General features: G+C 42.0%; 1 long non-coding RNA gene across 3 annotated transcripts; it reads left to right on the top strand.

The window, feature by feature from the left end:
* The first annotated feature begins 2,402 nt into the window (after window positions 1-2,402).
* On the top strand, window positions 2,403-24,236 carry LOC148651701 (uncharacterized). Of its 3 annotated transcripts, XR_015925130.1 has the most exons (5): window positions 2,404-5,183; window positions 6,482-6,604; window positions 13,359-13,404; window positions 16,424-16,601; window positions 16,965-24,236. It is a non-coding gene; the product is annotated as an uncharacterized LOC148651701 (long non-coding RNA). The 3 variants fall into 3 exon arrangements; XR_015925131.1 differs by lacking the exon at window positions 13,359-13,404 and having other exon boundaries at window positions 2,403-5,183; XR_015925129.1 differs by lacking the exons at window positions 16,424-16,601; window positions 16,965-24,236 and having other exon boundaries at window positions 2,423-5,183; window positions 13,359-13,890.
* The last annotated feature ends 132 nt before the right edge of the window (window positions 24,237-24,368 follow it).

The raw sequence follows: 24,368 nt of genomic DNA, 5'->3' as shown, positions 1-24,368 counted from the left end.
AACAACGGTCAACAAAATAATGATGTCTAAACTTTTCACGCTTGCAAAATATTGCGAATAAATAATGCAAAACAATCTATTGCATTTTGCAAATATAAAATAGTTGCTATTCATTCATTAACAAAACTGTATACAACAACTAAACACTTGCTATACTGTTCATTGCATACTGTCATGACCACAATAGTGCATGTATCTGAACATTATCATTAGCTGGGATGCACTGCTTGGATTTGTGTAATTGTTTTTTCCAGTAGCAGGAAGAAAGCAAACGAAAAGGGTGTGAAGAACAGGAAGCCTTTCACCCATTGAGCCCTGCAAACAAAAGACAGGTCAATACAGTGTCCTGCAAACAAAACTGAATCACCAGAAATGCTGAGACAATGACAGTACTGAAATGCCTCCATCACTGTAAAACTAACACTAGCACAGTTTTATATTTCCCAGAAGGTGCCGGACCCCCCAAAGATGGAAATTACAGGACAGTGAAGCTGACTGCCTCTTCCGCATGTTTTCTCTGAGTGAGTAAGGACCCGCAGTTTGAATCTGCTTTATGAAAGCATAAGGGTCTCATTTTCTTTCTTAAATCTACTAAAGAATCAGACCTCTGTTTGAGCATTAAAGAAAGTGCAGCCAGAGAGATGTCGTAAACCGAATGTGTACTGTATGTCTGTGGATACCAGGCAGTGTGTATGGCTGCTTCTGCTCTGCAAACAAGACCTCACTTTCCTTTTGCACAGACAGCACACCTCCGAACGTCTTGCACGTTTGCAGACCCAGAGAGCTGGGCAGCTCGATTCCGATAGACAGCACAAGGAGCTGGAGCGGCACGCTGCATTCCAACACCGGAAGCACGGCACTCTGGAGGCAGGTTGGTCTTCTCCCTCTAATCTGATACAGGAGAGCGATGGGAAGAAGGATCAGCTCCAGTCCTCGGATGATTTATGTTTCGGGACATGTTAATAAAAATATCAAAACAATCAGGATTCTGCGGGAAGAGATACTGCCCTGTTCCGTACATCATATAAGACAGTCCTGGTAAGTAGCTCGTTGGCTTTAGATTCTGTGCTCTATTTTGTTTTCTTTTTCCCCTAAATAAATTTGCACATATTAAGATCCGTCTGACACGCATGGCAGGGTGGGAAACTGATGACATATATCAGACCTGCTGGCTCTGTGTTAAAAGCAGTTATTTTATTGCTTTACATTCTCTCTTGCAGACCAATGTTTCACCTCTTGAGAGGCACTCTAACATTTCCTGTTCTCGTCACTAATCCAGCCTGAGGTATGTGGGATAAAGAAGCCCTTTTCAAAGACAGATGTTTACGGTAATTTTCCTGCCTTGTGAAAAGTCAGCTGCACCTCCAATGAGTTACTGCTGCTCCTCGTTCTCGCAGTGTTGAGAATCCTGTGTTGGTTCGCTCAACTTGAGCACAGAGGGGAGTCCGTCCGCTCACCCGGATGAGGTCCGTCAGGCTGCTGCTTAAAGGATGTCTCTGTGACAGCTGAGGGCAGTGAGAGCACAAGCAGACGGCCCTGAGCTCCCCACCGTCCTGCCACACCTAGGAGTGACGTTGCAGCGCCTCTGAGCCCCCAAGCTAACCCATGTCAGGGTGGTTTAGGTTAGGTGTAAACATGTTCAAAGGCGACCCCCCCCAAAGAGGAAAGCATGATTCTGGAGTGGCCTCCCCATCCCCACCGCTCCTCTCTCTGTCCCTCCTGGGTGGATGATGGCAGCTTGGAGGTGCAGCTCCGGTGTTTCCGTGTCTGAGGGGTGAATGTGATGTCAGCCAGCTCGCGTTCCAAGCGTGGACATCTCGGAGCTCCGCCGGCACGCGGCCGGTCAGAGAAAGCACGGCCATAAGCACAATAAAAGTCTTTGCTGCTTGTCGTGCCACATCTGCCTCAATGCAGGTCACTTCTCAGCCACTGGCAGCTCTTATTGAGCCCACACCTCAGGAAGGACCACGTGTTCCTGGCTACAGCCACTTCAGGGCTAGTTGCTGATTGCAGTCTGATCTCATTGCCATTTCTTTAACATAATTTACCTTATTAGAAGTGAGGAGTGCATCCTAAGGTAGGTTGAGGAAATGATTCCAGCCCTTTTTAACACCACTAGTGTTTAACCTGTCCTACTCCCACCTTGGATTCTATTTCCTATTTAGTCAAAATGGGATGTAAAGCGTGTAACCCAGTATTCTCAGCAGATATATTCCACCACACACAGGGAGTCCTTCCCTGAGTGTGATGGATAGAAAGTTAAGTGAATGTCACAAAAAAAATGTATCATGTTCTATTTTCCTTCACTGTGGATATGCCAGCAGCTCAATTCCTTCAGGAATGCATTAACAAAGCAGTTAATTCTATAATTAATTAAAAAGGAATCATAATTCAGTGAACACTTCAAATTAATCTGTTGAGACTTACTCTAGTGCTGTGCTTACACTTACATTTTTTTATCTCATCAAAAACATGGCTCACATTCCTGTGCGTCGTGGTGTGCTTTATATTAGTTTATTTTGGCGGTGCAGTCAAAGCGTCTATGGACACTCACATACTGTAGCAAGCAAGCATTATGAGCTGGGTATTTACATAGAAGTGCTCATAATGTCACTTTAATATCATTCACAGCCTTGTAAAATGAAAGATGTGTGCAAAGCTACCCTGATAAGATCGGTTTCAAGAAAAGGACGGGTCATTAAGCAGTACAGGAATTTTACCATCCCAAAGAGCAATGAGCGCATTTGTGAAGCTGTGCTTTAGTACCCGACAAAGCCATGATGTTACATTATTTACTTGTAGTTTAACGTCTCTCGTAAGGGAAACCGAAGCCTCATAAACCTCGCCTTTTGTTTAAGTTTAATTGGTTGCTTTGCACAGTGCTCTGTGTGGAGATTAAAGGTCAAGGAATCCTTGCTTCTTCGTCAATCACTGATTCTCATTATAACCTAATGGAATTTCACTGTGAAAAACAAACAGCCATTTTTATCGCTTTGAAAAGCTGGCTTTCTAATTGTTTTATTTCTCTCAGCAGTTGCATCATGCTTTTGCCTGATCTACAATAAACAGCATTTTAAAGATCAGCAGCCTCCCATCAGAGCACTAGCAGGTTGTGAGCTTTTCAAGCATGTTAAAATACAAATAAAAAAACACAGTCTTTAAAATATTTTCACCTTCCAAGCACACCACAACCAAAAGATACATAAAAATTCAATTTAAGCGTTTGGAACCATCTAGTATTTGAAACATAGAAAAGTGGGATTAAAAGCAGGGATAGTTTTTGTCACTCTTGGCTGAGGTATAAGATGTCTGCATCATTAGGTCATGGGTTTGTGCTCATTACATTGAGGAACTGTTCTCAGACCATTTACAGCACTTCTTAAGAAGGGAATGCTCACATAATCATGAGTTTGGGATTAAAGAATACACAGAAACTGTGTCGCTCTATCTATCAAGCAATTTGGCAGATTATGAACTGCTAATGAGCTTCTCTTAGCTGCAATACTAGTAGTGAAGAACAAAAAATCAAATTGGCTTAGTCACAAAATGTTTGCAGGATGATCCTTCCTCCTCTGCCAGCCAACTCTAAGACTTGAAAGATGTTCCTATTAACACTGGGAACCAGAAACCTGTTTTTTATCAACTAGCCCAGTCTGACAAATTAAGCCTATGGAGTCATTAGATTAAGATAAGAACTTATCTTTTACTTTGAGACAGACTTTTATGTGTAGTATTTTTCTACAGCTTGGATAGTAATTAGGAGGACTGTGTTTTTTTTCAAGAGCAGCAGACAGATCCTGTAGTATTTTAACCCTGCTGTTGTCTGCATGCAGTAGACTCCAGGCCTGTACAGCAGGAACAGGGCAAAGCGAGAGCAAAAGCATCTCTTACACAGTGACTGTGTAAGCTCTCAGCATTTGAGACATTTTCTGCTTGGTTATTTCAATGCTTTTTGTGTGTGAGTGGAGATCCAGGGATGTTTCTCATGTAGTGCAGGCATTAGTGAGGTGAGAGGACATCACAACAGACAGTCATAGTGACTGAACTCATACGGGGAGCATAAAGGAATGTTTGATGTACAGTAATTTATCCCAAGGCTTCAAATAGCCTGTGTTACGCCTGAAAATGAACAAGAAGATTAATTGACTGACATTAAAAGTTATGTACAAAGCATGTAAGTTAATGGAGTTCTTTGATTCATTTTTATAGTGTGATACTGTAGTTCTGTAAAGCTCAAAACAATTGATGAGGGAGAAAAAAACAAGTTCCTTTAGTTGGAACTGTGCAGCCAGAGTTCGTTCAATTTTGAAATAACAACAACTTGAACAGTGCTCAGTCTGGACAGGTCTGTGGGCCACAGGCTCAAGTGGAACAGCACCTCCCAATCAAAGTTCCTCAAAGCTAAGATGAGTCTTTTGGGGTCAGTGCACAAACTCTCTGCAGTCCTCGTAGATCCAAGTGCGTCACTTGGAAATATTTAACATGTACTCTCCATGGGGGAGAGAAAAGGCATTTTGAATGCTGTTTTAAAGTTCAGTGCAATAATACTGTATTGAAATAACTCAAATAGTGGCTGTGGCAAGGGACTCCTTCCTTTATTCCTGCTGTTTACTGTACAAGTGGAGGAGTACGTTGAAAGAGCTTGGTATCTGGCACCCAGCGTCCCCTAAATATGAACTATCTAAAACACAGAGCAACAACAACACAACCTTTAAACAATGCACTTAATCTGCAGCTTAACTGCCCTTTGTGCTCATTAACCCAATTCAATGCGCTTTTCTTCTCGTTCAAATTAAGCAATATTAAATATTTAATTAAACAAGCCTGAATTTCCTACTTTAATCTATATTTCTTTCTCTTTAAATGTTATTAATGCTTTAGTACCAATGCTTTACAACAGCAGGAATCCCCACGCTTTACGATTCCTTCAGAAGAATCTCTGTGTGAGAAGTCAACACTCATACCCACACTGCTCTAATCACACATAAATATGCATTCAACACGCCTTTTGTAAACCATTTCAAAGTTGCATGTAATGAGCTGTGGAGCTGTGTGGAGCTGTGTTTCCCAGGGTGTGGGGCTACCTTGGTGGCTCCTGGAGAAATCTCAGACAGGTGGACGTATCGGAGGCCTGTCTCTCTCACTGCACTGCCACTGGGGAAGCTGCCCATTTGAAGAGCCTGGTAATTATGCCCCATTTACCAAAATGGGCTCCTTTAAGAGAGGGACTCTATTGTAAGCCAGCGAAAAGGGAAAAGCACATTATATTTTCCATTTTAATGGGCATTAAATAAGCAAAGCTTCCAAATAACATACTGCAAAATGTAAAAAGCATAGACTTGGGACATAAATGGCAAGTATAGCTCTTGGGCATGTTGACGTCTCTTTGATGTGAGGCCTAACTAGCTTTGGCTAGTTTTTGTACACAGACTGACTGATGTGTTTATTCCCTTTATTGGAGCATTCTTATTTAGTAGGTTATGCCAGCAGTACCTTTAATGCTTGATGCACTAATGTTGCAGTGGAGATCTCTTTAAAGTTTCAGCTTATTAGTGAACTGTGTGATTTTTTGGAGGGGGAGGGGTTAGAACAGTTTTTATAGTGAGTTTGACCATCAGTTCTGCAATTTCCTTCACATTTAAAGGCACAGTATGCTATATAATGGGATTGACCACTAATTACATACTGTACTGAATCAAAGATGTAAGAAGGAGAAAATGTTCAATTTTGACATTCTACAAAATCAAAAGGCAAGCTTTCTCTTTGTGGTTTTATGCCACTATTAACTAAAAATAAACAAAAAGATTAACTGCAGAAGATAATCTAGCAAAGTAAACAGAATCCTTCCCATTTTTTACAAATGCTGTGTTTTTCTTACATCACACACAATAGCATAATTGTGTGTTGCTGTTACTAGTTTCACAATAAACTGAAAAATCATAGAAAATAGGTTTATCCACTTTGTTTCAGCCAAGAGACATGATGTTCTGATAAGAAGGTCTCAGAAAGCTCCCTTCTTTCCTTGAAGTGGTGTGAATTTCATGTTTCCTAGATCCTGATATACTACGCATAGAACAATGTTAACCACAACCTGATATCCAGGTCTATAATAGCTCACATTGCACAAAGAGGATATACTGTAAGTGTCAATGTTTTAGAACATGATGACTTTAAGTTATTAGAAGACCCTGCAGTTTTGTTCAAATCTGGTTTGGGAAAGTGTCTGATACCAACCTTACTTATCCAGTTACTCCAGTGCAACAACCCATTCTTGCGTGATACTTAAAAAAAAAACAATAACAACTACACAGTATTGTAGCCTATTTTTAATTAACCTTTTAACTGGGGAGCTAATGAAGTTTGTTTTCCTGTAAGGCTTGATTATGGGAATTAAATATGCAGGTATAGTGAGGGAGCAAATGAAAGCAGAATTTCTATGGGATGTTGTTGTTGATTTCCTTGCTTATTGTTCTGCTAACAGCGCCATGCTTCTGGATGGAACTACCCTGGCCCTGGAGCTGCAAAGCAAGGAGAGAGAATGCAAAACCAGAGGGCAGAAAGCAATCAGCGCACTTGCCCTCACCATGGAAAATTACCCAGGCCGGTGAGTGCTTAACTGGGGGTTTCAGCAGCAAGACAGTTAATACGCACTGTGCACTCGTACTGTTTTAACTAGACGCTCATACTAGCCTGGTTTAAATGAGAAGCCCTCGGCGCAAATAGATCTACATGTTCATTTGGTATATTAAGAGAGGCACATAGTTAAAGAGTGTTCATTACAATTGTAAATTCCAGCCCCAGGGCCCTTAGCCCAGTGCTAGATTACATGAGGTCTATGTTCATGGACAGCATTTGGCGTCTGATTGAAGGTCCAGTGCAGCTAATTAATTTCATTAGGAAGTGAAGTCATCTTCTAGCAGGAATTAATATTTGGAGCTTCATGTTGCTAATTCATTTCCAGATTTAATTAGCTCAGAGAAGAAATGTTGCTTGGGCGAGAGGACTTTTTAATTATCAGCTTGGATAAATTTGAAAATGTTGATGCCTAGGGGTTGAGTTAATTAAAACCTGCATTATTTTAACTTTAATTAGCTCCCATCTTTGTTTTGCTTCACCATATGGCCATGTCCTGTAGTCAAATTTAGTTAATTAAGCTAATTAAGCTAATCATTTTAATTACTCAAGACAATGTGATTGGATAGAGGATGACTACAAGTTTATGGCCAAGTACTTCTTTTTCATTAAGTTGAAGGGACAGAGTTATTTCTGATTGCGGCTGGCAAGCTCTGCCATGCAGTCCAGGGATGTGACAGCCTCAGAGATATTAAGGCTGAAGCCTAATTGCATTTCTTGATAAAAACAAAATGTCACTAACACAACTCTTTTAAAGAGGAGAATAATTTAGTGCTACATCTATTAGCATTCTGTTAAGTCCTGGTACGGTTAGGGCTGTTGGCCATCCTTAAACAGAATAAAATAATAACACAAAGTCACTCAGGAATAGGAGTTCTTTCAGCACTCATCCTCGATTTGTTTTGTCTACTAGTCTTTAAACTTTCTGTCAAGAATCTACAGCTGTATCGCTGCAAAAGAAAAAGGAGCTGTTTCTTAATAGATTCTTTAATATTTTCTTTGAAGCCGAAGTCCCTTTGTGCTTATCAGCAGTGACAGAATGTTATAACAGGGCATTTGTGACGACTTTCCATAGGCAGACAGATTGTAACGGACAAGCAAGATAGGTCTTCTTTCCCCTTCAGCAGAACAGTGCCTTTTTATTTTCAGATCATTCACATATGGAACCCTGAGTTGTTCCTTTGTCATAAACAAACTCTAATTCTGAATTAAATCAGAAAACCAAATTAATTCTAAAACCGACATGAGTAATGTGGATAATTAAGGATGAAAAATAAACTCACAGATAATGTTGTGGATAACAAGAAACAACAACAAGAAACTCTAAACCACTTAGACTAAAAATATTTAATAAAAAAACAAAACGAGTCTATCTTTACATAAAACACTGTGTCTTATCTTGCGAGCCTTAAATAGACCTACTGAATACGGTTTATTTTTTTCCCGTCTTTTTCAATGATGCACATTAAATTGATTTTTATTGCTTTTCTATGTAAGTGTTACCTTAAAGTTGCAAAAACTGAACTGACATTATTAAATTCACTGAAAAGGAAATAAACCAAAGTCTACAGAGTTCCGCGAGGACGTTTCCAGTTAGGGACTGTTCTCCAGTTGGGCCACACCAAGATTTTACCCACCTTAAGATCTAAATAAGGCTTCAGCTCCTCTGATTTAAGAGGACACGCCTTAGATCAGGGTCTACAAAAGAGTCCTTGATTAAGAAATGATCATGAAGTTATTGTTACCTACTGTATCATTAGCAAATGGTAAACACTGGAGCAGTAAGTCTTACTCAGAGCTCTTTTAGGGCATGAGTGTCCGCCAGGTGTGGGAACATTTCCAACAGGCTGCACACACTAACAGGTCCCCTGAGCTGCTGCCTTTCCCTTAAACAGCCCTCACTACCCTGTCAGGCCTGGAGGCCTGGCTGTGTGGCCCCTTACAGAGACGCTCAGCACGAACATGAGGCGAGGCCCTGGAGTCCAGCCTGGCCAACAGATGCGAAGTCTAAACGGGCTAATGGAATAACGCATGGAGACACGATGTCCGTGGTTTCCATCATTGTTAAAAGATTTCGGCCTTCGTAGTACCCCCACTTAGGTAATTTGTTTCCTTGCGTAATCCTATTGCCTATTATTAAATTAACCAACTGGTCATTTCTGTTTTTAGTACATAAATAACTCAGTTGCCAGGGGCATGGGCAGTATGTGTTGTGTCTCATCTTATTATAGGACGTCGCTTAATATTTTCATCTGAAGAGGTGACTTTCAGTCCTGGGTGACCTCAGTCATGCGTTCGCCACCATACAATGTTTGAACCAGTAAATTCCACTCCTGTATCACAGCTTCATGCTTTGGCAGGGCTGTTAGGCACCAATGACACCACTTCCTTTCTTTCTGTCTTTTCTGCAACAGTTTCTACTTGTCTTTGAAAGTAGAGGATTAAACATGTATCCAAAACAGAAAGAATGCAAAAATATTTTTCCTTTCTCTTTCCCGTTTTTGCCATCTTTAGCAGTTATCAGTAGAAGAACAAGTTCAATTAGGTAGATGTGTCAGCATGCGAAGGAACAAGACAACATTAATTTGGGTCATTCCTGGAGCCTTGGAATTTTGTATATAGTCTTCTTTGCTGTTGATTTCAAAATCACAGATATGTAAAAAGGAAATGTTTAGTTTAAGACTATAACAGAGGGTACAAATGAGAGAAGGCACTTCTTCCTCATTCTACCTCATTTTGGTAGCTAGGAGCCAATTACTATGATAGTCTCATCCAGCCTCTTGTTGAAAGAAGACTGGCTAACTTGGCTCAGACTCCAAAGTCCCTTTGTGTGATGAAGTGCCTCCTGTTCTCAGTCTTAAATGCACTTCCATGTAGTTTCCATCTGAGTTGCCCTCTGGTTTGTGTTTCACTGTGCTTTCTGCACAAGTCCACCGGGTTGACTTTGTCTGTGCCTTTGAGGACTTTAAATTCTTGGCGTGCTTGGTTTTCATGTCAGTCTTCAATGGATTGCAAAGGAAGGAGCTCTTATGAGATCCCTCAGTGATTAAAGTGTGCAATGTGACAGTGGAATTCGTCATCCCTTTGCATTCTACATTTGGGCAGTTGCAGACAGACAATAATTACTCACCCTACTCTGGCTACAGCCAGCTCTGCTGCTTTCAGGCCATGCCTGCAGAAACATTTGTAGAAATGGTGATGGCACATTGCACACTGGCCACAGAAGCATGATAAAGGGCACGTCTTCTGAAGAACCAGCTGGCCAGATGGCGAGCCCAGTGGCTAATGCCCTTCTCTGCTCTATGACAAGTACAGCCATGCTGTAGTCTCAGGCGGCTGCAAGACACAAAAATATCAGTGAGTCAGAGACCGTTGGGTGTTAAACCCAAGCCAGTGTTACACGCAGAGCAGTAGCCAGGAGTAATTTAAAATGCATTATCTCCTGTAATGCTAACAGAACCTTTGCAAAACTTTAGTTCTGTGCCAAATTAATGAGATCCTTGAAGACTCCTCAACATCACATTACAGTGAAAGACATCATCCCTGGCAAACGTTCACACTTACGCAGAGAGCTGAGAAAGCCTTGCTTCCACTGCATATCCAGCAGTGCCTGAAAACGACAATAATGGAGGCTAAAACTTTTTGTCTCAAAGGTGCAGCAATACAACACTTTCACAGGCAAATGTGTCTCTCCATCAGACGTTTGGTAGACTGAAACATCACAACTTTCCTACCAGATAGAGTCCGAATTGCGGGTTGTTACATATGAACTTGCGCATCAGCAAAAAAGGGACGTGAGTTTTTTCCATTCACTGAAATTCGTGGACCCCAACATTTTTCAAATGGCGCTCTGAAATTGTATTTTTAAAACAAAATGCAATCAGTACTGAACAGTAAAATGTCTGTGCCAGATATAATAAACACTTAAAATGATAAAGAAGACTTTGGCCAAATAGCCTGGTACTCCAGGTAAAAATCACACCCCTAAATCTCACACCACCACTGGAGAAAGAGTACCAATATTAAAACAAAGAATAATTTCACAAGAATTCATTTACATCAGCTGGTTCATCTTTTCTGAAACTGCCTGTTTGCTTGTAGCTTGCTCTGCTGCTAACCTCTGCCTCCTTCATCGTGCGGGAGCGCTAATTCCTGTTCCAGCAGGGGTAAATCCCACTCAAGCCCTCTCGCGACCCGGCCAGCACGACTTGCAGCGAGCCAGCTTGCTAGATTAGGGAGCAGTAGGGAAGGGAGCCCGAGAGCCGGAGAGCACAGAACGAGCAGCTGCTCCCGGGGCAGTCGCTACACCCAGGCCCAGGTCTCAGGAGGCAATTAGGCAGCACTCTGACAAATGCTCCCCCATCCTGCCCCCCACCGCCCCATTTCCAATGCCTAATTAAAGCGTTCGCATTAATAGTCCACAGTTTAGATGGTGTCATGCAGTTGCTTATCTGTCAGCAAGACTGTTGGTCGAAAAGAAAGGATGTCATCGATGTTTAGTTCCGGGGGAAGCTATAAAACCCAATAATGGCTTTTGCTGAAACTATCATTAGGGAATGTAGCACCAGGGCCTGCGGTGCCTTGACTTGAGCCCTATCCAGCACACTCCGCCAACAAGACCGAGAAATTTCCAAATGTGGAAGTGAGAAAGGGTGTAAAAAAGTCACCACCCCATGCAGACAAAAGTGTCTGGCGTTTCACACTCCAGGTTTGATGTAAAACATACAAGGAGAGAAGTAAAAAACATAAATCGTACAGTAGCACGTGATATGAAGAACAAAAGCATTTCTTCTTGGCCTGTTTAGATGGGGTTTTCATGGTGTGTTAATGATATCTGAAGATCAAGCGGTTTAAAAAAAACAGCTAAAACAAACCTTTACAATGAAATCTTTACATTCAGTGTTGGGGTGCTTGTTCTAGAGGTAACGTGACCTGCCCTGTGTCATTTCTTGTTTAAATGATGCTGTTGCTGAAGGAGCAGAGAGGCTGCGCCACATTGGGCCTTCCTGGTGAAAGCCACATTTAGTCATTATTGATCAAACACTCATTTGGTCCTACGAACTTTCTTCAAAAAAGTTTTACAAAATCTAATTAGGCCAAAGGTCTGGAGGGCAGCCAGTTACAAAACAAATTCAGTTCCCCTCAGTCTGCCAGCCACTGCCTCACAGCTGTGTGTGTTATTGAATATGCTTCTATTGCTGGTGCGGGTTCTGATGGAAGTTATTTCCAGAAATCATTACCAACACATCCATCCTGTTGCGGTGACCATTCTGTTATTTTCCCACTTGTTTCGACAAAGGTGCTTTCTCTGTTGTGACACTTTTTCATTACAATCTGACATTGTTCATCTGAGAAAGTGACATGTGAATTTCAGTTAATTTGTGATATTTGTGATATTTGACATATTTGTGTCTGGGCTTTGTCCACATCTCTTCTGCAACACACTAAGAATTGATAGAAAGGCACTGTAATGCCCTCTCTCTCCATTCACTCTCCAATTAATATGCAGTGACAAATACACAACCTGATTCGTGCAAAACAACAAACATTTATTCACCCTTCAGGTTTAAACTCACTCTTCACTTTCTCAGTCTGCGCAGGTTTCTTTAAACTCCATATAAATGTTTTCTGTGTATACAAGTGATTTGTAGTAGAGGCAGAGCCCAGAACTCATACAGCAACGGGATTCAGGTTCTGAGTGTGAATTCTGTAACTGGATTGAGGCATAATATTGCCTTGGGAGTGTTCAGGGGACACAGGTACCGCGTTCTGTCTCACCAGCCATGAAGTGTGAGGCAGTCGTGAGGAACTATCATTTTGCAGCTAATCCCTAATGAAATTTGCCGTCATTAGAGCCAGAGAAAACATCTGGGCCCAGGTTGGGGAATCTGAAGAGGGGTGAATCTGGAATCTGGCTCCTGCAGCCAGGGGAGGGATGCGGGCCGGGGGAGTATGAAGGGGCTGAGGGGGAGAGTCTGCTGGATCCTGAGCAGATCTTACTCCCTCACATATAATTGTTCAGATAGCAAAGCACTCTCACACAGACACTTCATGATTTATCGCCTTTTAATGGGGAGAACTTCAAAGACTGGGGAAAAATCATTAAGAAAAATAACAATATGCTGATATCAGTCTCTGCCAACACATTTGCAGCAACATTATTTGACAGTGGGAAAAAGATTAACAACAAAAATGGATTTTAAAGGCTTATTAACAGGTAATGAGATATTTTTCTTTTTTCTTTTTTTTTCTTTTTTTGTCTATGAGAAAAGCCAGACTAAAAGGGTATCTTGTAAAACACACAACAGCATTAGCATGGCTTTTAATGTGCTGTCTTTCCAGTACTTTAAAGCTCTCATATTTCCCTGTGCTCTCTGTTTTTTTTTTTTTTAGCTCTAGCTGTATCGTTAGTTGTGTTTACTAATGAAATTTTTTGCTGTGATCACGCTGCATAAACAGCAATGGGCGTTTGTTCTATTTAAGACCAACTTGCCCAGCAAAGGAGATTTTCAATTAACACATGAAAGTAATTGGTATTCATTCAAAAGTAATTATCTTAATCTGAAAGGAATTCACTTGCCTTCCACCAAGTAATATGATTAACCTCAGCTGAGGCCAGAAGGAAGTGGAATGATCACTTGCTCCCTGTCGGCCGCCTGAGGCTGAATACTTTGCATTTTCTGCCTTTAATAAGACAAACGAATGTCTTTCTGTTCATTTTACAGATTATCAGATCGTTGTGCTGCTGCTGAATCCAGCGCCCAGTAATGTGTAAGTTTAGCAGCAGCGCAGACTGCAGTCCTGCACTCCACCACAAGCTCAAATGGGACCGAGCAACAGCCATTAGGACATCAGGAGGGCGTGGGAATTTTCAGGACAGTCTTCTTTCTAGAGCGCATCAGAGAACTGGGATTGTTGTTTCCTAAAGCACCCTGGATTTCACTGTAGTCGCGACTCCTCCAAAACATCAGCAGGAAATGAGAAACAAATAATAAGAACCATAACTAATAATGTTGCTGGTTTAAAAAGATAATGCCCTCAGTGGAATAAGGGCATTACATATCGGCCCATCCTTTAGTGGATCGAGAGAGCACTAATATCTCACGCACTTTTCTGCTAAGCAACCTGATCATGGTCATCAATCAATGTGACTGGACCGTGACAGCAGGGAGAGTTTCTATGAAGGAATCAGTAGAGCTGTGGTGCTCTGTTGTAACTTCATCATGTCCTAAATAAAGTGCAATAATTAAGGCAAAAGACTAGATTTTCCACACTCCAAGAGAAATGAATAACCTCAACCAGTGTTGATCATGTCAGCTCTTCACAGTGGTGCGCACATCGAAGCATTACACTTTCTCATGTATTGTTCTGAAAGGTGTTAATGAAATGGCAAGAGAAGACGATGTCAGTTATGAGAACTGAGATTTTTAAACTCAGAATTCAATCTTTCTTAGCCAGCTATTATTCTGTATGTCACACTTGCTATATCTGTCTTAAAGAAGATTAAAAACAATTAAATTGGCTAAGTACCAGATAGTGCTAACCCAGCTCTTTATTGTTGAACAATCGCAAATAGTTCAGTTTTATCATAAGATCTACTACATTCATCAACCTCAGATTCTCCACACGCCCTGTGCAGCAGGAGAAATGGTTCTTTTCTGTGGAAATTGGCGAGGCTGCTATAAATACAGCGATCTCGAATTATTTGTAATAAGCAGAACTGAATCACTCAATATGCGGCCCTGGAAGTTTTGAGCAAAAGAAGGACATCTGCTGTGTGAAAAGTAAGACAAACCCCTGACGTTCCAGCCGAACACTGAGCTGCTGAATTTCTGTCCCCACTGCTGTGCTGAGAAACTCATGGCCCCTTCCAGTCTCTTCTTTTATCTTTTCTTCAAGTGGTAGAATAATTATAGAGTTATTTGCCTCATTAATATAAATATATTAGAGATGTGAGGGCTGCTTCCTTTCTCATTTTTTGAGGAATATCTTGACCACAGTAGACTGAACAAGGGGTCCTGGCACATGGTCCATGTGTTCTTTGTCCTGCCCAAAGGCTTTGTGGGCAAAGAGCCAGGGACCACTGGTCTCACAGTTTCGGGGCACTGAGAACCCCATTAAAGGACACGGGTCAGAGCTGTGACCACCAGGCACGAGGTGCCTCTTTTTGAAGATGCCTGGAGATTATAGTGGCATTTACTGCTTGGGCAATCGGAGCCATAGCCTGATATCTCCCTCTAGGAGCCCCAGGCTTGTTCTAACTGGGTCAAGTAATTACCCACGTGCTTACACATGCAAGAATCTACAGTGCACACATTCACTTGTGCCCCGTACAATTCAGCACCCCCTGAATAAGAACTGTCCAGGTTTCCTCTCCTGTAGTAAAGATGTCAGTGTCAGGCCCTGCACGCTCTCCTTGCTGTGCACTGTACTTGTGTCATTGGCTCATTTTAAGCGACCAAGGCTCTGTATATGTATATCTGAACATATCGTTCTTTGAAGTTTATTCATGTGTGTCATTGACTGATTTTCTGTCGTTTTGAAGGCCGTTTAATTAATAGGGACATTTTGGCATTTTCTCTACCAGCGGCTTCCAAGCTGGGTGTCACCTGGCTCTGGCTCTGCTGGGCTTCACCTGGCCCTGCTGGGCTTCACCCAGCTCTGGCTCTGCTGGGCTTTACCTGGCTCTGGCTCTGCTGGGCTTCACCTGGTTCTGCTGGGCTTCACCCAGCTCTGGCCCTGCTGGGCTTCACCTGGCCCTGCTGGGCTTCACCCAGCTCTGGCTCTGCTGGGCTTTACCTGGCTCTGCTGGGCTTCACCCAGCTCTGGCCCTGCTGGGCTTCACCTGGTTCTGCTGGGCTTCACCCAGCTCTGGCCCTGCTGGGCTTCACCTGGCCCTGCTGGGCTTCACCCAGCTCTGGCTCTGCTGGGCTTTACCTGGCTCTGCTGGGCTTCACCCAGCTCTGGCCCTGCTGGGCTTCACCTGGTTCTGCTGGGCTTCACCCAGCTCTGGCCCTGCTGGGCTTCACCTGGTTGGGCAGCAGGCCCAGCGGCTGCCTTCACACCGTCAAGTTCAAAGTGCCCACTAGGGAGCCCTTTCACTTTTTACCCCAGTTAGTCATTCACCAAGATCATGAAAAAATGCTTAAGTGGAATAAGCAAAATGTCAGCAATTGATTTCCAAGTGGCTCTTGTCTTTCTTCTTTCTTCAGCTCATTTAACTTGAGCATTATCAAGCATTACATGTGGGTAGACATCCTCATGGTCAACTGTACCCAGCATCTCCATAGGGAGCCCTCTGCAGCCTGCCATGCTTTAGATATCCCAGCACCATGACTAACTTAGTGCTTAAATGGATTCTCTGAGTGGTGCAGGGTCTCGCACAGCCAGCCTAATGCATTACTATTGTTGTTACCTTCTCATACAGAATGGTAGCAATAACAAATGCCCTGAAAGACTGCAGAGCCCAACAAGTGCAAATACATTTCTATAAATAGCCTGTGCCCTGACTGAATTTGGGCTTTTTACTCTTGGACGGATCAATAAGGCCTTTTATGAACTAAAGGAGTGACTAGAGGTGAACAAGCCGGCCATATAGAGCACTCAGCAATACCGGCTGGGGGACTCAAAGCATGTGCGAAAGAAATTTCAAGGAAATAAGAAATATCAAGAGGTTGGGCAACACAGCAGGCTTCTCACTAATTTTTGAGTTTTTCATCTCTAAAACTTTCTGTGCAAATCAGGCTCGTGCCAGGTGGGAACTGATGGTCGGTGGTCTCTTTTCCAACAGGTATAGACACACCACATTTTGCTGGTTCCAGTGTAGGTTCCTCCAATGGGTGCTTGGTCTATGGGTATTGTGGACTTCTCAACGAGAGAACTGCTGGGTGGCTCAGACAACGTACGTTTCAGAGGACAGGGTCCGCAGGCCTCACCCACCACACCAAGACATGGTTCCAGTTGCAGGGGTAAGCCCAAGGTGGTTACAAATTGGGAGATTCTAATTTGTAGAGTATAAGAATAAAAAGTAAAAGCTTATTCAAAATGAATGAAAATTACATTGAATTGACACCTACAAAATGGCTGTTGTAATTAATTTTAATGTGTTGATTATACACATACAGTCTAATAAAAAGGTCTTAGGAGGCAATAGTTTTAAACAAAATGGCTGATCTTGATAGTACTACATTTCCCACAAGGCTGTGTGGGAATGCTTGAGCACCCTCTGACACCTGACCAACAGGAGGAAAACAATTGGACAGGTGATTGTTTTAAACCAGGAAGTGACTGTTTCTTGGAGCTGGTGCACTCTTTCTCTCTGTTATCTTCAGAAGAGCGTGATACTACGAATGTTAAAATAGAAATTACAACAATGTCAAGTGGAGAAGCTGAATTTGAGAAGCAAAAAATTCAGGACAACACAGTGAGTCTGCTGCTTCAACAAAGGAGCCCTTGAAGAAGCAAGCAGGAGGGAGAGCACAGATGATCAAACAACAAAACCAAGTAAGTCAGATTGTTCAAACCCAGAGCCAGGTTTAGCCAGGATAATGCGTTAACATCCCTGCACTTACTGTACAAACAGCCCTGGAGTGTTTAATGGCCAAGTACAGTGGTCAGACTTTCATTTTAATGTCTCATCTGAAGGATGAGTGTTGCTGGACACCGTACTGGGCATTTGTTTAGAAATTCCGCTCCAGAGGGAAGAGAGCCCCCTACTTCACAAGCAACGCTGCTTCAAGCAGCAACCTGGTTTTCCATGAAGGTCTCCTTTCAAGGATGGGCAGTGGATAGCTTCAGACACCTGCAATCACACAGGGAGGCAGTAACAGTGCTGCCGGAATGTCGTACAGTGAATATCATGAATAGTGTTCTTTTAATAGAAGTCGTAATTAGTAGTAATCTTTCATGAGGACTTGACAGATTGTTTTCAGTCTTTCTGAAGTTCACTTTCATCAAGAGAAATCAATAAGGAGAAATTCTGACTCTTCACTGCCTTTGCCTTGCCTTTATAGCGGCAAAACAGCTGGTTGTTCATGTGAAGAAGAACAGGCCCAACAAGGTGATTCTTTGTGAAAAAAGGTTCGATTTTCACGCAGATTTGTACTGTTTTTTCATAGCAGCTTAGATACAAGCTTGTATAACTGAAGGTGATAGTCATTTCTATCCACTGTAATAAAACACATGCACACATGATGGGCAAAATATTAGGAACTCGCAGGCAATATAGATAACTGTTAGTGTCAGGCAATACAGTACAGTATATGGCATGAGACCTTCATCAGTTTGCTTGGCCTGAGAGCTGAGAACTGGTGGAACAAGCACTACGGCTGTTTACAAACTGGCTGAAAAGAATCGTGCAAGAAGAATGAGATGAGATTGGTTTGCAAATATTTCAAGCTGAATTTTCAGAGTCCAAATATATAATTTGTTGGCATTTCCTTATATTTTGGCAGCCATCCCACATCTAACATTAATTAATGCACACTTTTCCTAATTCATTCCCACATGTAGTAGCCCAGGGTGATTTAGATTTAAGCACATCAAGGTGTTCTAGCTTCTGTGATGCCGTTTTCTGTCGCCTAACAAGAATCTTGTGTTTCTTGTACAGCTTCTCATTTTCATCGCACCACAACTTATCTCCCTGAAACACCCCTTTTATCCAAACCACTGCCCTTAGGATGGTAATAAGATGGGCGATTCCTTCATTCTCCTCACACAGTACATATGTTAAAGGAGAAAGAGAAAGGAAAATGCAATCTATTGTGATATGGCAACCCATTATCGAAAATAAGATGTCTTCTCTTGGCTTATTGCATTAGCATTCACCATGACTATAATGCAGTGGATTATATTACATTACACTCCTGGGCAAACAAGTCTGTCCCTAATTGCCAGCCCAATATTTGCATGTCCCAGGCTATGACACTGAACACCACACTAAGTAACAGGGCACCGGTGGAAAGCTCTATTTTAGGACACTAGCTGCTGTTGGAAGTATTGTTTTAAGGCCTTTTGGCAGAATTATGGAACCATTCACCCTCAGCCCCAGAAAAATGTCTTCCCTCTTTCTTCCAAGGAAGAACTCAATCAGTGATGTTGCCATTACTGTTCACAAAATAAAAGCACGCAAGTTGAGAAAATGACAAATACTGCATTATGGAATAATTATACCTCTTACAATATATTTAATTACTGAGTGTTTGGTTAATAACACCTTTCTTAAATGGTATGGACTGAGAGAAGGCGCACTCTCTGAAACAACAGATCTGTATATTAATAACAGTTAACTTTCCCAACGTGCACTGAGATAAGTTGTTCCATACAAGAAACTCTACATCATATCCTCATGTAAGAGGACTGCACTGTGACTGGAAGAAATTAGTTTGAGGGGGAAAACAGGCTTCGTGTTAATTGTAAGAGCCAACTTCTCGGGAATAGAGAGGCAGACCTTTCACCCAGGAGGCCTAAGTTTTCAGTTTTTGCCCTGTTTGTACAGGACATTGCTGCTGTTCATGGAAGTCTTTCAATCTTCCTTTGGCCTGACTTCTCGAACTCCAGATTCAGCTCCTTGCTTGACAAATTTCTCAGACTGGTGATTTTGAAATTGTTATTATTCCAGGTCTTGTGCAGTTTCTTAGTGGACAAATAATAAGTCTATTGGACTGTAGTCTTTCACCACCTGCTCAGGACAAGCAGAACAGGGCTGTAGCTGCAAACGACTCTTTCACTGCCCGCATGAAGCAACCAAATTAGTTGTTTGCGTTGAATGGCTTCCTCTCGTCTGTAGTCTTTCCTACGGCCTTAAGAAAAGATGTGATTGGCAGTTCTGGCAGAGCAGAAGAGTGTCTTCCTCTGAGGCATGGAAAGGCCTAACTCACGTCCCTGAAAGACAGAGCTAAACACAGGTCTCTCTGAGAACCCAGTCGGTGGAGTCGTAGTGAAACAGATGTCAAACTATGGCTGACCTCTCTCCCAAGTCTCTGCTCTCCAAGTGAGTGCAGGGACTGATGGGGAACCTCTGCATGCATCTGGCTAGAGTACTAAACCAACAATTCCACATAACGTTAGATTTGCTAAGTGGGAAAACTGGAAAAAAATGGATGGTGTTAAAAATACATTATACTGAACAAGAAGCACAGCATTAATTTACAAACACTTCAACAGAAGAAAAATCCTTTCGAATAAAGACGGAAGCCCTAGTGATGGATACTGTATTTCTAATAGGTGACATATTAGATACTCAGTGTATTTTTTCACTTATTGTATTACTGCCCTGCAAAAATGTAATACTGTAAAAATGTGTAACACACGGGCATTGTTTCTAAGAGTTCTGTAACAAAGAAACTCATCAGGTTGTTTTGTCTAGCGTTCATTTCATGTACAGTGTCTGCTTGGTTGTTGACTGAAGTTTGGAGGAGAACTGGGAATGAGCGCTTGAGCAGCTTTGTCTTTCACACTTGTTTTTTCTGAAATTATCGTTTCCAGTTAAGGAAAACAGTGGAGTTTAACTAAGGACAGATTTCTGCCCTTTCTGCATTGCTGCTCTTTGCCCTGTTGCTACACCAATATAAATTAAGAAGTGTGTTCTAATGCAACATTTGTGCACAAGGTTATATGATAACCTTAAAACTGCACTGTTTTACACAATAAAATAATTGCCAATACAATTTATAGCATCATATTTTTGTGCATGCACAGTTAAGGATTTCGAAATGACATACATTCTAACTTTGTGTAAATGAATGCTGCAGAATGATGTGCTAATCTCGTTTCTTCTTGGCTGTAAAGATTGATGTACAGTAACATCTGGCTGGCAGCTCGTGTTTGAGCTTGCTTCTTCTAGAACCTTCAGACAAATTGCAGCTGTGTAAGACACGTGTTAGGACACATTAGGGAAACAGAGTCTTGTTCAGAAAAACACACAAAAATAAAATTAAAACTTGGGTGGAAACAAATCCATATTTGACAGATTCTGCTTAACTGTCAGGAATATTTAATTTGTCATCCGGAGCTTATCAATTTACACCTTTTTTATTATTGCAACAAAAATGCATAGAACAAAACAATGTTTATATTTATTTATACCTTACTTTACAAGCTTGATACAGAATTGCTATAATGAAACAACTGGTACTTGTGTTACTATATATATCTCTCTAATTATTAAAGTGTATTAAACTGTCCTATTCAAATCTTTGGACTTGCAGAGAGATCAATTCAAAGCCAATTAATTATAGTTGTACAGTAGTTGTAGAATTGCACATAGCAGTCAATGTGGGCTGTGTATATGTATACAGTATACTGTACAAAGACTGATGTCCAGTACAATATATGTATTAAAAAACTTCTGATGTGCCCTGAAAGCAGATGGAGAGCCATTATTGCTGCCTAAATCTTCAATCTTCATGCTCCTCACCCAATACTCCATTAAGGCTGGCTAATTTTGAAAACGCTAGCGACAGAGGTACTTCAGCGGAAAGGGGACTCTGACAAGTGTCGCCCCCATTTAAATCAAGCTTTCAGATCTTGTTTAAGTGAGCAGAGGCCTTAGCAGGAGGACTGCTTCTTTCTCGCCTGCGCTCCCTGGCTGATCTTCAAAGGCTGGAGCGTGCCACGACTTGTGCTGGGAGTCCAGACAGGCGGCCCAGGCAGGCGAGCACATGGCAGCGCCCAGATCCCTGCCCTCCTGATCGTGTCTGAGCGTTCACAGTGCAAATCGCCAAAACTGCACTTAAACCTTCAGCCCCTCACGAACAGATTTTCCCCCGTGCCAGAAGCCTTCCACATGGCTCTTTGCATTCCACATTTTTTAAGAAAAGGTTCACTTTGATTTTATTTTCTTTTTTTTTTTTCAAAAAACAAAGGCAGGACATTGTTGCAGGGCAACAATCCTTTCCGGCAATGAGAACTGAATGAAGAAACTGGTTTATAAAATAGATGGGGGAAATGTTACTCGTCAGAAAAGGGTTTTAGATTGTCCGAGAGAGGGCTATGGGAGACGTAAAAACCGCAGCTAGGAAACTGAGAAGTCAGTTTCTACTCAGAGTCAGTAGCTGCTAACAAAATCACTAGTACACCTACAATACAAAACTGCACGCTCGTCTATTAAAATTGCTGGGACTTAGTACAGATAGATGCCAGATTCTCTCACTCTCAGTCCTTTGGTTCTTTCCGTGTATGAAATCCACAGATTCAAGTGATTACAAGCATGTCACTGTTCAGAATTGTCCCCACCTCTTGACGGAATCAAATTTTTGTTTAAGGTTTCCAAATAGGAAAAAAGGGGTTTATGTGATTTTACTGCTTTGTTGGACCCTGCAAATTCTTACAAGGTGCAAAGACCTTTGAGCTCCATGCTTCATTTCTAAAACACATTTCATGGGTATTTACTGCATTGCATTAGAAAAAAATGCTGGAGTAAGTGTTCCCATTAACTATCCATCCATATCAAAGTGTCCCCATTACCAAGTCCCTATTGTCTAGGCTGAAATGGCTCTGGTTCTGCAGAAAGTGTTTTCCTTTAAGCAGACATACCATTTAAGAGAGTTCCATTGTTGTGTCTTGGCTCCATTAGCCCTTCTGCAGTTTAGCACATCAAAGCAAGGACCCCATCGCTTGCATGTGGATTATGCTAACACGAATGACATTTGTAATCTTATAGGTTTGAAACTAAAGACGTGCTTTTAGAGCTTTCTGCTAAATAAGTGGAGATTAATAGAATGTGTTACAATAGTTCATTAGGATCGTATTCACAGAAAGATGAAATCTAGTTAAACTAAATGAGAGAAAAAGGTTTGATATGTTCTAGAAGAAGAGGAAGGGAGTGAACAAACAATAAATAGATGCATCTGCAAAGTCTAAAACCTTTAAAATAAGGAAGAGAGACACCTTTTTATGTTTTAAACTGTCCGGCAAATCAGAAAAATAAAATACAATTGGCTCATGTCAGCTAGTTTGGTTGTGATACACCTACTGCCAGGTATTCCTGTGTGTGCAGTGGAAAGCCAAGTCGCTCACCAGTGTGAAGATGGGCAGCCGGTCCCAGAGGAACAGTCTGTAAGTCTGATCACCAGCAGTGAGCTGGGTTTTGCTGGACTACACTGCACAGGATTGCTGTGGGACAGTCTTCATTCCTGAAGGGAGAGTCCAGTAAATTGCTCTATGCATTGCACTGCAGACAAAGGCAGAGTCTTGGAGAGCAGCAGTCCTTTCCAGCAGCAATAAGAGATGTATTAGCCTACTGGTTTATAAAAGAGGTGGGAGGAAACATTACTGATCAGAAAAGGTTCTACATTGTCTGAGAGAGGGATACGGGAAACATGTAAAACACAGTCTGGAAAATGAGAACCAAACTTCTAGTCACTGTTCAGAGGTCAGTAACTGCTAACAGAATCACTAGTGCACTTGAGCTTTCAGCTTGACAAAAAAAAAAACACAGCCATTGCACAACTGGGTAAATAGTAAACATTAGATGTACCATTTAAGATACTCCAGGGATAATGCATTGCAAGTACTGGACGAGCTCCAGCTGTAATCCAGTAAGAGTCTGCTTTTTGAAGTAAAAGGGAGCACTGCCACGCCTGTGTGGCCACAGCACTTCGCACAAAGCCTGTGCCAGAGACAAAGGTGAGAAAGGAGCACGATGCTCTGTGACAGTTCACCAGCCTGGGTGCACTTCCTTTGTCTCTGTATGTGTCTTGCGTTTCAGACGTGGAAAATACTCTAAACCATCCTGGGCTGTGCTCAATGTCAAGGACTCTCACTTCATACACTTTGATCCTTAAAGGACACATTACTAAACTTTTCATAGCTGCACGATTGCTTCATGAAGTTTAATGCTCCAGCTGGTTTCAAACCACAGTAACTACAGTAAACACTTTTAGCAGCAGTTAGCAAGTGTCAAAATAGCCCCGACTGTAGAAGAGTTACAGAAGGAAACAAGTCCTCCACTGCCAGCACACTCCCAGCGAGAGGTCCCCCACCGGCCTGGGCACCCCTGCATCCTCCATCACAGCCTTGCTCCTCAGACCAGAACCCACGAGCGACAGCAACCTGCGACGTCTCGAGCAGACTCAGGAGCCTCTGCAGACCCTACAGCCACAGTGGCAGGAATCATTGTGGAATCCAGGGGCGGCTGGAGCCGAGACAGGGAGCCTGCAAAAAGCAGTGGCAACGCGGCACATTTGTAATGAAGAAGGAAGCGTTTTAAATGCTTAGTTAGGTCACCCGTTCTCAGTAATACAGCTGATCTGCAATTTCAGCGTGCAGCCAAGTTAAAACATTTCCTTGGCTCCGATTAAGTTCACCTGTTACCAGTTAAAGCAGGTGTAAATGTGATCAGTTATAGATGTAGAACACTGTTAAATTAATATTCAATGTCTCAGGTCCCAGCTGAAAATGCCCATGTAATGTATCACAGGAACAGAACATTGTTGCTGTGCTTCCCAAGCTGGTTCGAACATGAAAGCAATGCCTCAGTGTCTCATTAGACCTGCTCTGTATTATCATGCTAATTTGTTTTTATAAAAAAATACTTCATTTATTTACCTACCATGATGACAGCCATGTCCCCTATTTCTCTGGTAATTAAATCTTCAAAGGGTCTTTTTGTCTCCATTTGTGTTTGCTTATTGGGCAGATGAATAGCATGTGTTAATTGGAAAAAATGCTATCTTTATGTTTACTGATTTTCAATTAAGCTCACATTATTACTATTGATGATTATAGTGTGCGAG

This window comes from Lepisosteus platostomus, chromosome 11, assembly GCF_059453375.1.
Source record: "Lepisosteus platostomus isolate fLepPlt1 chromosome 11, fLepPlt1.hap1, whole genome shotgun sequence".
In the NCBI taxonomy this organism is placed as follows: Eukaryota; Metazoa; Chordata; class Actinopteri; order Semionotiformes; family Lepisosteidae; genus Lepisosteus; species Lepisosteus platostomus.
This window is presented reverse-complemented; position numbering and strand designations above follow the sequence as displayed.